Below are 12961 nucleotides of genomic sequence, written 5' to 3' on the forward strand. Positions count from 1 at the left end.
TTCCCTTGAGATTTTTCATGTAGGGTTTTAAGATGTAGTGCATGAAAAGTAAGACTTATTCTTACTTTATTATATCTAGTTTGCATATCATTACAAAGGACTCCAAGTTAGTGCTTCTTGCAAATAAATGAAATCTGAAGCATGGGGTATTTCCACAATAAACAATTTCAAAGCAGAGTTTACAATGTTAACACAAGAACTTATCAGAGAAGCTTCAAAAATAAGAGTTATCTGACAAACAAAAACATATATTGAAGAAAACTAGTCTGTATTAAAAATTTCAAAGATCATGAAGTAAGATTCAACAAGAAACCATCAAGTCTTGCAAGGATAACACCTCTACTTTCCATCTTCAAGTCTAGTCATAACACAGAAGTTTATTTTGGGTATAAAGAGAAGGAATATTAATATAATTTGTATCTCCCAAAGAAATTGTGAGTTATTTTCATTTCAGGATCTCAAGACTACTAAATATGGTAATTAGTTATAGTAGTTGTGTGAAGTGGAAAGGCACATTACTAACAATGCGACCATGCTGAATAGTTTTACAACTCACTTTTGAATGACACATGCCCTCTTTATGAATAGAATGTCAAATCAACAGCCCCTGTTAGTGTCTAGACATAATTGTCTCTGAATTGAATACATCAGCGTTAACTGCAATACCAAGATGGTTCCAACTAAAATAATGAAACTGTCTCTTGCACCATACTTCTGCATATTTTTCTAAAAATTACCTAATACAATCGGTGGAGAAAGATTTATGAGGTTAACATTTTGCATATTCCTGCAATCAGCCCAACCGTCAACTCCATTCACTGTGACATGAGCTGCTATAAAATGTGCTTGCAAATAAACAGAAGCAGAACATCTGGGGAATGTATGCATTCTGAAAAGAAACTGTATTTGATGGAAGACTTAAAAACATACAAATAGGCCATCAGTTTTTTGAACATACAAATATTTTAAATATTATACATTTCAATTGTAATAGCCATGTGCAAAATATTATGTATATAAAAAACCAGTATTTGTTTATGTACTTATTCTGAAGCCTCCTGAAGGAAAAGTCAAACACATCTACATTGATTGCATATAACTTTCTGTTGGTTTTTATATGAACCTTGCACAGACATAAGAAAAAAGTGTATGCATGTACATTTGTGAACATGTAAAAAATAAAGAAATTTCAAAAGTATTTTACAAAATAACTAAAAATAAGCCACAGAGTTCTACATGTTGGCATACTCAGATATTAGAATGTTGTGCACAACTTCATAATGTAATGTCTAAATTGTCTAACAGAGCAGCTTGCATACAGTCTGAAGGCCACATGATGATACCCCATAGAAGTATGAATGGAATCCAGGGGTACCTTCTATGGAAGTAGTCATATTTACAGATTTACTAATTGGAAATAGGAACTAAGTCAACAGCAGGATACTACCACATGCAGAAGTATTCATGTCGATAACAAATGAAATGCTTCATTCTCACCCTTCCCTGTCACGGCAAGGACTTTTACTATTCTATATTTATCTCCAGAAAGAGAAACATAGGATCATCTAGGTTGGAAGACACCCGTAAGATCATCCAGTCCCACTATTAACACAGCACTGCCAAGCTCACTAAACCACATCCCAAAGTGGCACATCTACGTATCTTTCAAACATCTTCAGGGATGGTGACTCCACCACAGAATCACAGAATCACCAGGTTGGAAGAGACCCTCAAGATCACCAAGTCCAACCCATGCCCTAACACCACCTCAACTAAACCGTGGCACTGAGTGCCACATCCAGTCTTTTTTTAAACACATACGGGGATGGTGACTCTACCACCTCCCCAGGCACGCAATTCCAGAACTTTATCACTCTCTCAGTAAAGAACTTTTTCCTAACATCCAACCTAAATTTCCCTTGGCACAGCTTGATAACTACCACTTCCCTGGACAGGCTGTCCCAATGCCTGAACACCCCTTCAGTGAAGAATTTTTTTCCTAATATCCAACCAAAACCTCCTCTGGTTCAACTTGAGGCCATTTTGCTTGTCCTATTACTTGTTACTTGGGAGAAGAGACCAACCCCCACCTCTTCACAACCTCCTTTCAGGTAGTTGTAGGAAACAATAAAGTCCATCCTGAGCCTCCTTTTCTCCAGGCTAAATAATTCTGGTTCCCTCAGCCACCCTCCAAGACTTGTGCTCCAGACCCTTCATCAGCTTCATTGCCCTTCTCTGGATATGTTCCAGCACCTCAAAATTTGCACAAAATATATAAGGTGCTCACCCCCAAATATATAATCAACACAGTGCTGTATTCATTCTTCTTCATGAGAAAAAAATATAAGCTTCTTAATACTGAGTACCCTCAAGCTTTTAACGACAAAAAAACCCAAGGAATATATTATGCAATACTCAGTACTCCAGTTACCTCATGGAACAAAGTCACATCACTGCCATCAGCTGTTAACACAAAATGACTAACAATGAATCTGAAGGTTCAATAGCTTTGATAAGAGCTATCATTACAGCAAGTGGCAATCTAGGGTTCCACCAACTGGTATCAGAACCTTGAAATCTTGCACTTGAAAATATGCTCAGGATGCTTGGGAAGTCTGGTCTCCTTCCTGACACGAGTACAAGTTTTAATAAGTACATGTTTTAATGCCTTCTCCCAGTACCTCATGGCTCTTTAGTTTTGTAGCTCACAAATTATAGATTGACTCACTATAAATTGCTCTGCACTGCTAAAGAAAAAAAAAGAGAGAGAAAGAACATTAAAAAGCACATTGTAATGCGCACATTGGTTTTGCTATTTTACATATATATTGCTTTATTCAAAATACCAGCTGTATGTTCTTACTGTGACAGAAGAATCACTCCTTACACATAAAAAAATACTACAGTGAAGCCACTTCTGACTCACATGGAGTTGCACTGAGGAAGGCCAGTCACCACAGAGTTCTTCCTGCAGGCTACAGAAAACATCTATAAAAAATCCATGGTGGGCTAGTCAGAAACACCTATGTTTAAAAAAGCTCTGCAGACTAAGTAAAAGGGACTGCATTCATCATGTCAACTAAAGGTTTTAGCATGCTATTTAAGCAGAATATTTAAAAACATATATGGACCTGATACTGAAAACTGAAGGAATTTAAAGAACTAAGTCTCTCATGCTGTCCTTAGAAATCAGCAAACTATGAATTGAGTGACCAAAAAATCACATGAAACCACTGGAGTCAGTCACAAAATTTAAAAAAAAAACCAAAAAAAATTTCCATGGTGGGGGGTTAAAAGAGACCTCACTAAGTTCCAAACTGCTAGAAATTTATGTGGCAGCTCCCTCTTCTGGATCACCAAACCCTGACAATTCAGCTGAGATGGCAAGATGTAGAATCTGACTAGTAAGTAACACCTTTTCACTGCTGGTGGGTTTTGTCATGTGCCATTAGGCAATCACACAGGAACTTGTGAGCTATTGCCTATTATTTTGAATAAGGGGTTTGTATCCAAGTAGCATACATGAGGGAAAGGCAGTTGAAAATACCTGAATAGTTTGCGATACTTTTGGAATTTTTTCATCAGACAGTACAAACATGCAAGAAAAAAAACTATATTGACTTCTGCTTTAAATCTCTCACCATTTTACTAAAAAAATGCATTTTACAGAAAAGAACTGATCAATAAGAATATTAAAACTCAAACTCTGTGGCCTGCAGTATGACTTCTGAATCCATATTTGCAGAAGTTAAGCTTCTGGGTTGCAATTCTTGAAACAGAAGAATCTTACCTTCTTGAAATTTCTTTCAGCTTTGACAGGTTCATACCTAAAAAAACCCTTGCACAGTAGAAAAAACTTCTCTGTGCATCAGCTCTTCAGACACCCTGCAAGACAGCTTGGGCAATTTCTGCACACATTTATAAACTGGAATTGGAAAGGTCAGAAAATTGGTACTCTCTATCCCTATATAAAATTCATCTCCATAAAGGAACCCTGGCTTTCTGACTTGACCTCTAATGGAATAGGAGGCCTTGTGAAGACCTGGTGATTTTTCTGTATCTCAGCTGGAACCACAGGCAATTCTGTACTCTCTAAATTGTCTGTCCATCACTATTCAAGCTGAATGACAATGTTTGACTTAAATATAAAAATTACTCTAAATGGCAAATTTACAGCCCAAATGAAATCACTGTTTACTTCACAAGTGCTATTATTGATAACAAAATCATTATCTAAATTAAATTATTGAATATTTAATGAGGAAGACAGTGCTTAGAAGATGTCCCTGTTAAATCTGGACCAGGTAACTTGAAAGCCTGCTTTTGACTTGCTAAAAATTGCATAATCAGGCCTACAACAATGTGATTTCATCTTTCACGAGATATTTATACTGAGTGCATCATAAAGTATATGGCAAACTGAAACACCAAGGAAATTTTGATCATTCAAGCATGGATAAAACTAAAATTGCCAGGAGTTATTTGGATGGAACTGAAAGGATCATATAAAATGGAAAGCCTTGTGGACATGGAAAGAGGGAGAGAGAGGGAAAAGAGCTAAGATTTGCTGAGCAGGCACCTCCTGCAAATGGCAGACTTCCAATGACACAGAGAAGAGACATCTTTGTCAAACTGTAGAACAGTCAGTGGACTGAGACCACCCACAATTCCCTCTGCAAGGAAAAGGTACAGAGGACGAAGGAAAAGTAAAACCAACGGAGACTAGAAAATCCACCTGAGTATGTAAAGTGTCAGGCTGGAAAGCAGTGCCCTGCTAAACCTGCTGTTTACAAGCAGAGAAGGCTTGGTGGGAGATGTGGTGATCAGAGGCCATCTTGGGTACAGTGACCATGAAATGATAAAAAGTTTTGATTCTTGGTGAAGTAAGGAAGGGGATTAACAAAACCTCTACCTCGGACATCCCAAGGGTAGGCTTGCTTTGGGGCTGTTCAGGACACTGGTTCAGACTCCCTTGGGAAACAGTCCTTAATAGCAAAGGGGTCCAGAAAGGCGGGACATACTTTAAGAAGGAAATCTTAAAGGCCCAGGAGCAGACTGTCTCCACATACCAAAAGATGAGTCAGCGGGGAAGACCACCACCTTGGCTGAACTTTCAGCCCGAGCTTTTGCTGGAACTCAGGGGGTGAGGGGAAGAAAAAAAAAAATATAGAGTGTATGACCTTTGGAAGAAGGGGCAGGCCAGTCCAGAAGAGTAAAAGGGTATCATTAAGTCACATAGTAAGAAAATCAGAAAGGCAAAAGCCTATGGGCCCGTATGGGATCCACCTGAGGGTACTGAGGGAGCTGGCAGAAGAGTTAGCCAAGACACTCTCCATCACTTACCAGCAGTCCTGGCTAACCAGGGAGGTCCCACATGACTGGAGGTTGGCCAGTGTGATGCCCCATCTACATGAAGAGCTGGGGAGAGGATCCAGGAAACTACAGGTCTGACCTTGGTGCTGGGGAAAGTTACGAACAGATCATCTTGAGTGCCACTACACAGCACGTATAGAGCAACCTGGGGATCAGTCCCAGGCAGCATGGATTCATGAAAGGCACATCCTGCTTGACCAACCTGATCTTTTCTGACCAGGTGACCCACTTACTGATGAGGATGAGGAAAAGGATGTGGATGTGTCTACCTGGACTTTAGTAAATGTTTCCCACAGCATTCTCCTGGAGGTACTGGATGCTCATGGATTGGGCAGGTATACTCTTCACTGGGTAAAAAACTGCCTAGGTGTCCAGGCCAGAGAGTGGTGGTGAACAGAGCTACATCCAGCTGGGGCCAGTCATCAGTGGTGTCCTCAGGGCTCACTACTGGGGCCAGGTCCATTTAACATCTTCAATGTTGACCTGGACAAGACGATCAAGTGCACCCTCAGTCAGTTCACAGACAGCGCTAAGTTGGGTGGGAATTTTGATCTGCTGGAGGGCAGAAAGGCTCTGCAGAGGGATCTGGACAGGGTGGATCGATGGACCAAGGCCACTTGAGACAGGCTCAACAAGGCCAAGTGTTGGGTCCTTAGGTCACAACAACCCCAGGCAGTGCTACAGGCTGGGAACAGAGTGCCTGGAAAGCAGCCTGGTGGAAAAGAATCTGGGGCTGTTGGTTGACAGTGACTGAACATGAGCCATCAGTGTACCCACGTGCCCTGAAGGCCAAGACATCTTGGTCTGCAGCAAAAATAGTGTGGCCAGTAGGACCAGGGCAGTGATTGACCCCCCTGTACTCAGACTGTACCCCTGTACTGTGAGGTCACACCTCGAGTTCTGCCTCCTGTTCTGGGCCCCTCACTGCAAGAAAGACACTGAGGCGCTGGAGCGAGTCCAGAGGAGAGCAACAGAGCTGGTGAAGGGTCTGGAGCAGAAGTCTTATAAGGAGTGGCTGTGTGAGCTCCAGGTGTTTAGTGTGGAGAAAAGGAAGCTCAGGAGGGACCTTATCGCTCTCTAAAACTACCTGAAAGGAGGCTGTAGCCAGGTGGGGTCAGTCCCTTCCCCTACGTAACAAGTGACAGGACAAGAGGAAATGGCCTCAGGATGCACCAGGGGAGGTCCAGACTGGACATCAAGAAAAATTTCTTCACTGAAAGAATGGTTAAGCACTGGAATGGGCTGCCCAGAGAGGTGGTGGCCTCACTGTCATTGGAAGTATTCGAGAAAGGACTGGATGTGGAATTTAGTGTTATGGTTTAGCAAACATGGTTATGTTAGGTCAAAGGTTGGACTCAATGATCTTGGAGGTCGTTTTTAACCTAAATGAGTCTGTGACTCTATGACTAAAAAGTAAAAAGGAAACTGGCTGAAGACCACATTCTGGAAACTGAGATGATGAAGGCTGCAACTTATAGCATCTAAGATCAGGAGAATTACAGAACTACAGAATGTTAGAGGAGTGTGTGAAGTCCTTGAAATAGGAAAATCGGAAAACCTAGTAAAAAAAAAAAGCTTTGCCTGTTTTTCGAGCTTAATCCAAAGAGCAACACCACTTTTCAGGTTACTGAAAAGGAGCTAATGTCTTTGGTCAGACATTTGCAAAATAAATAATTAACAAGTATTTGCTTTATAGTCAAATGACACTTAATGACTCTTAGGAGAAAACACACTCTAGCACTTTCATTAAGTTCCAATGGAAAGACTATGTAGGCAAGGATTTTATGAATCCTTCTAATTAAATCATCTTAATGTACTTCAAAAAATTAATTTATTCCATAAATTCAAACCAGCTCTTAATCAAAACACCAAATTAGGAAACAACAAATAAGAAATGTAAATAAGTCACCCACCTTTTCATAACAAGTACATGTACTTTCCAGTATTTTATTGTCAGTCTTTTTTATAATAATCTACAGAAATATTTGAATGAATGATTCTTACAAAACCCATGCCACGTATAAACAAAGACTCTATAAACCACAATAAAAATATCACAAATGGACTACTGTAGAAAAGTATCACTAGAAGTAAAGCTATCATAAATACAATTTCAATATACCCTAGCCCTTCCTCTTTGCCTATCATGCTGAAGTTTTCATATTGAAACTTAATGTCAGATTGTGCAGCAACAACTAGAAGTATAATCAAATACCCATATTTTCTTGTAATGAGTCATTTACTGGGTAAATGACATTTACAGGGTCTGGTCTTACACAGCCACATTCAGCGTTACAATGAGAGTAAATTATGATGACCACACTTCAAACAGAAGCCCTTTCCATGTGCTGCAGCAGCTCTCTGACATCAGTGATAGTTAACCAACCAAATACCAATAAAAGTCAGCGCAAAATAAAGGAGAGATGAAATACAGGGATTTATATTGAATGTATAAACAGGGACGTATGAGGTAGGACTGGAATAATGGTATTATCCACATACACAGCATCAGAGGGTGCATCAGGGTGCACACAAGCCCTGTAACACACCTTACAGCACTGTATGCAAGCTGGCAGTATCCTAAGCTGTTTAAGACTGGATGTGGCACTTAGTGCCATGGTCTAGTTGACATGAGGGTGATTAGTCATAGGTTGGACTCAATCTCAAAGGTCTTTTCCAAATTAATTGATACTGTGATTCTGTAAATGTACATCGGAGTGAGGCAAGGGGAGTATCAATCCCTCCCAAGCATTTTGATTTCCCTTGAATAAAAACAGAATGGTGGTCTGCAGAAAAGGCACGGATCAGCTCACTACATTTCACAGTCACTGGTCACACTATTCACAAGAGGGAAGTCCTGCTTATCAAACCTGATTTCCTTCTATGATAAAGTAACCCACCTAGATGATCAAGGGAAGACAGTTGATGTCTTCTTTTTGGATTTCAGTAAAGTTTTCAATACTGTCTGTCATAGGATCCTTCTGGACAAAATATCCAGCACACAGGTGGATAAACACATCATATGATGGGTGAGCAACTGGCTCATGGGTGGGGCGTGAGGGGGGATATCAGACTGGGGACCTGTCACTAGTGGGGTTCCACAGGGCTCCATCCTCGTCCTTGTGACCTTTAACATCTTCATAAATTATGTGGATGCAGGACTGGAAGAGCTACTGAGCAAGTCTGCAGAGGATACAAAACTGAGAGGGGCTGTTGACTCACTCAAAGGCAGAGAGGCCCTGCAGAGACATCTCAAGAAATGAGAGGGCTGGGCAATCACCAATCATATGAAGGGAACATGGGTAAGTGCCAGATTCTGCACCTGGGATGGGGCAACCTTGGATGTACAGACAGCCTGGGGAATGAGATGCTGGAAAGCAGCACCATGGAAGGGCACCTGGGGGTCTGGTTAATGGCAAGTTGAACGTGAGTCAGCAGTGCCCTGGCAGCCCGGAGGGCCAGCCCTGTCCTGGGGACATCAGGCACAGCATCACGAGCTGGGCAAAGCACCAGCCTGCTCTGCTCTGCTCTGCTCTGCACTGGAGTGGCCTCACCTCAAATATTGTGTGCAGTTTGGGGCACTGCAATATAGGAAAGATATAAAGCTATTAGAAAGCATCAAAAGGAGGGCAGTGAAGGGCCTTGAGGGGAAGCTATGTGACGAGTGGCTGAGGGCACTTGGGTTGTTCAGCCTTGAGGAGACTGAGGGGAGACCTCACTGCAGTTCCAGCTTGCTCAAGCTTCTCTGCGGTAACACTGACAGAACCCCAGGGAATGACCTGAAGTTGTGGCAGGGAGGTTTAGGCTCGATATTAGACAAAGGTTCATGAAGATCCAGAGGGTGCTCAGGCACTGGAACAGGCTCCACATGGAAGTGGTCACAGCTCCAAGCCTGACAGAGTTCAAGAGTCTGGACAACATTCTCAGGCACATGGTGTGACTCTTGGGGATGTTGCTGTGCAAGGCCAGGAGCTGAACTCAGTGATCCTTGTGGGTCCGTTCCAATTTGGCATATTCTGTGATTCTGTGATCTCCGAAGTGGACAACCGAAGCCCCATTCTGTAAAGCACACCATTCAACTCAGATGGAAATAAAACATCCATTCACAGTGATGATCCTTTGAAAGAAATCTTGGCAAACAGTGAAGTGTTAAGAAAAGGACTGCTACCATGCCTTTTTGTAAAAGACTAAGGAAAAATTTGGTTCTGCCACAAAAGGACTGGAATGTGAAAGCATCTACAGATGGAAACTTCCTATTTAGTTAAACCTTACTAATGAAGACATGACTCACAAGAACATTACTTCAGTTGTAAGCTCGTGCAACCACACTGCTTTCTATGGAATTGATGAAATAATGGAAAAGACAGTAGTGAACCAAATCCAGACTTACTGTCTTTGATTGAAAACTGTAGTAAACAAAAAGCTATTGGAGGTAAACCTGACAGTGATTAAACTCATATTAATCAGTTCACAAGTCTTCTAGTTCCTTAAAATCGTACACTGTTCAATTGTACTTTCACAACAAAACAGTAGATTACCCATCTTCTCAGTAAATCTCACTTCAAATTACTCATAAATAAAAGAGAATGTTACAGCAGCATAAGGTAAGTAACAGGAAAGTTCACATTGCAATTCACAAGGCTAACAGATGCTAACAGAGCTTTCAACCACTCTAGAGCATAAAGTCACAAAATAGATGAAAAGAAAATTTACACTGTAAGCCAATCTCAAGTCTTTGATGAGGTAACTTTAAGAGTGAAACTAAAAATATGATTTTTGACTGAATCTTTTCATTAAACATATAATCATTCATATCTAGAATAACATAATGCCAGCTTAGAATTCACAGCATAAATATTTCAAACATGTTTTAACTTAAACAGTTTGCAAGAAGTTAATGTGGTTTGGAACTTAAAGCAAAGGCTCTAGATTAAGCAATCCTGGTAACAGTTCACTAGACCATTGGACAAACAGCAAATTATTTGACTTTTCAGAAGTCCCAAGTTGCTATCTGCATAATAGCTGACATTCAGCTTCTAAAAAAAATCACCCTTAACTTCTATATTTCATTCTTGAAGCCTGTAAATGGATACACTAATACTGTTCTTCATACAGCTTTTGTGAGGCTGCACTTACTGTGAGCAAAGTGCTTTGAGATCTTTAGCATGAATAAAACATATTTTGCACTTAGACGTTAATTATAGAAGTAGCAATATTTGAAATAGGATTTTGTTTCAAGGCAGCAAGACTAAATCAAACATGATTATCTTGGCTTTGATTGTGATATTTTACTTACTATGCTCTATTTTTCCTTGCATTTGAAATATGCAATTTTGCTTTTCTGTTATGTAAATGAATGTTTCTCATTTAACACATCTATTTTTGGAAAAAGAATAATTTTTTTCCTAGGCTAAGACAGAAATGTTGCAGAACACAGTTCTGAAGTCTAACTGACAGAGTACCACAAGGTCAATGCAGGCATTCAATAGTAAAAGCAACAAGAGATGCCCAGAAGACTAACTGAACTTACAACGTTATTATGCAAATGTTTATATACACAGATATCTATCTAGATACATAAATCACACTATAATATTTAATATAGATAAACTAGTCCTTTTGTCCATCAATTAGGTGATCCTAACCAATGCAGCTGCAATTACAAGTCATGGCCTTTCTGAAAAGTAAAAAGAACTGGGATAAAGAGAGAAAAGAAAGTCTGCAATGGAAGTCGTAGGAACAACCCATTTTAAACTAAGGATTCTATCTGGCTCTGTGTAATTTATTTTAGAGGCAAACTTCAGCAAAGGAAAAGATTTGGACTTTATCCAGAAACACTGTCATGAAAAAGAGGTCAAGTCACCTGCCACCACGGACCTTTCTTTGAATTGTTTTTTGTGCAAAATGTGCTGATTATATTGCTGTATGTGTTCCTACACTTCAGTGGCATTTAATACATGTCATATTTGTATACAATCCTATTAAACATAAACAGGGTTTACTACCTGCAGACGACTTTGATTCTACAATTTGTGTGATCAAATTACATTGCTTCAGCTTGTTTTCTGGTCTCTGAATTTCACATATTCCCATGCTGAGTAAAGAGGAAACATGTAAGATTCCTATTTCAGTTGTGGAATAAAACTGGGAATCCAAAAATTGGCATCATTAAAGAGAACTGAAGTCAGAGTTAGTAAAGTAATTTTAAAAAAACATGCCCTGTGAGAAGAGATGACCCAATAAATCAAAGGAATAAAACACCTGTTGAGAAAAAACATTATCATCTCAAAGCACTGCTGAAACACTGATATTTACCCAGGCAAATGAGGTTAAGAAGCATATTCTACTCATTCAAATCTTTAAATGAAAGTAAATGCCAACCTAAAGCTCATTTTCAGCATTCTGTGATGCCTAAGAATTGCTGTCACTCACTCATTACACTCCCTCACACGGATGTAATTTCCACCCCCATCTATCGTCATCACATCTGGTTCAGTATGCAGTTTCACCAAAAAAATCATGTAGGCAAAAAATCACAACATCTTTTGATAAATGCTTTAGTATGCAATTGTGTGTAATTACACACACTATTAAGTACACCTTGAAATATAAACCACCACGGAATAATTGGAAGGAAATATTTAACCCAAAACCTTGATCAAGCTATAGCTTATTATTAGCACACTGGGGTTTAAATAATTTCTCCAAACAGCAAAAAACAAGATGTAACACAAAACTTCACATCCCAAAGGATCACGGATAACAGCTGAAGATACTCCAAACAGGTAATCTGCCTGCCCCAAGGCAAGATCTGTAGCTTTATCACTTCAACGTATGTTTATGAAACAAACATACCTCAAGTGAATGGGGTTTCATTGTCTACCTAATTCATATATTCCAGTGCTCCCCTGTTGAAAAGCTTTCCTTAATGTTGAATCTGAAGCCAATCTATTATGGTGGGCCACCTGCCTCAGTACTGGAAAGTTTTTCAGTCTAACTCAACTTCTGATGCATTTTAAACCTTTACAAAGAGTAAATACACTCTTCTTAGAAATATATAACCCCGTCAGACCAAAAACATTGAGATGAGATCTTAGTTCCACTTAACTAATTGAAAACAGATACTGGAAGATGCTTATGGGCACTGCATGCTACACATCTGGCATCCTGGAAAATACAGGTTTGCACCTAAGTTTAAATACTCTGCGTGTTCAAAACCATACACAGTTCGAATACAGAGGGGAGACTTTCCTGCCCTGGCACCCAAAGACTGTTCTGCTGATCACAGAATATTAATAAATAAAACTTTCCAGATGACTTCTTTCGTCAAAGTTAAGGAGTGAAAAAAGGCCAGAAAACTTTCCAGCCCACCTTGCACCGGCACTCACTGACGCCAAGGCCAAAAGGACTCATGCCACCTAGGCTGCTACACGTAAACCAAACTTTTCCCCCCAAAACAACCAAAACAAACCCAGCCAAGACACTTTCACAACACCTGGAACATGCAAACCACTGGCGGGTAGCCCTTTGCCAGGACTCCCCTCCTGCCCTGGACACACGCACCGCCTCCGCCGCCCCACAGCGCTGG

General features: G+C 40.2%; 1 protein-coding gene across 1 annotated transcript in view; it reads right to left on the minus strand.

The window, feature by feature from the left end:
• The window catches only part of PPP2R2C (protein phosphatase 2 regulatory subunit Bgamma), a 210605-nt gene that overhangs the window by 196439 nt on the left and 1205 nt on the right, over nt 1–12961 (minus strand). The gene's annotated exons all lie outside the window — the stretch shown is intronic.

Source organism: Corvus brachyrhynchos, unplaced genomic scaffold, assembly GCF_000691975.1.
Source record: "Corvus brachyrhynchos isolate BGI_N302 unplaced genomic scaffold, ASM69197v1 scaffold80, whole genome shotgun sequence".
NCBI classification, from domain to species: Eukaryota; Metazoa; Chordata; class Aves; order Passeriformes; family Corvidae; genus Corvus; species Corvus brachyrhynchos.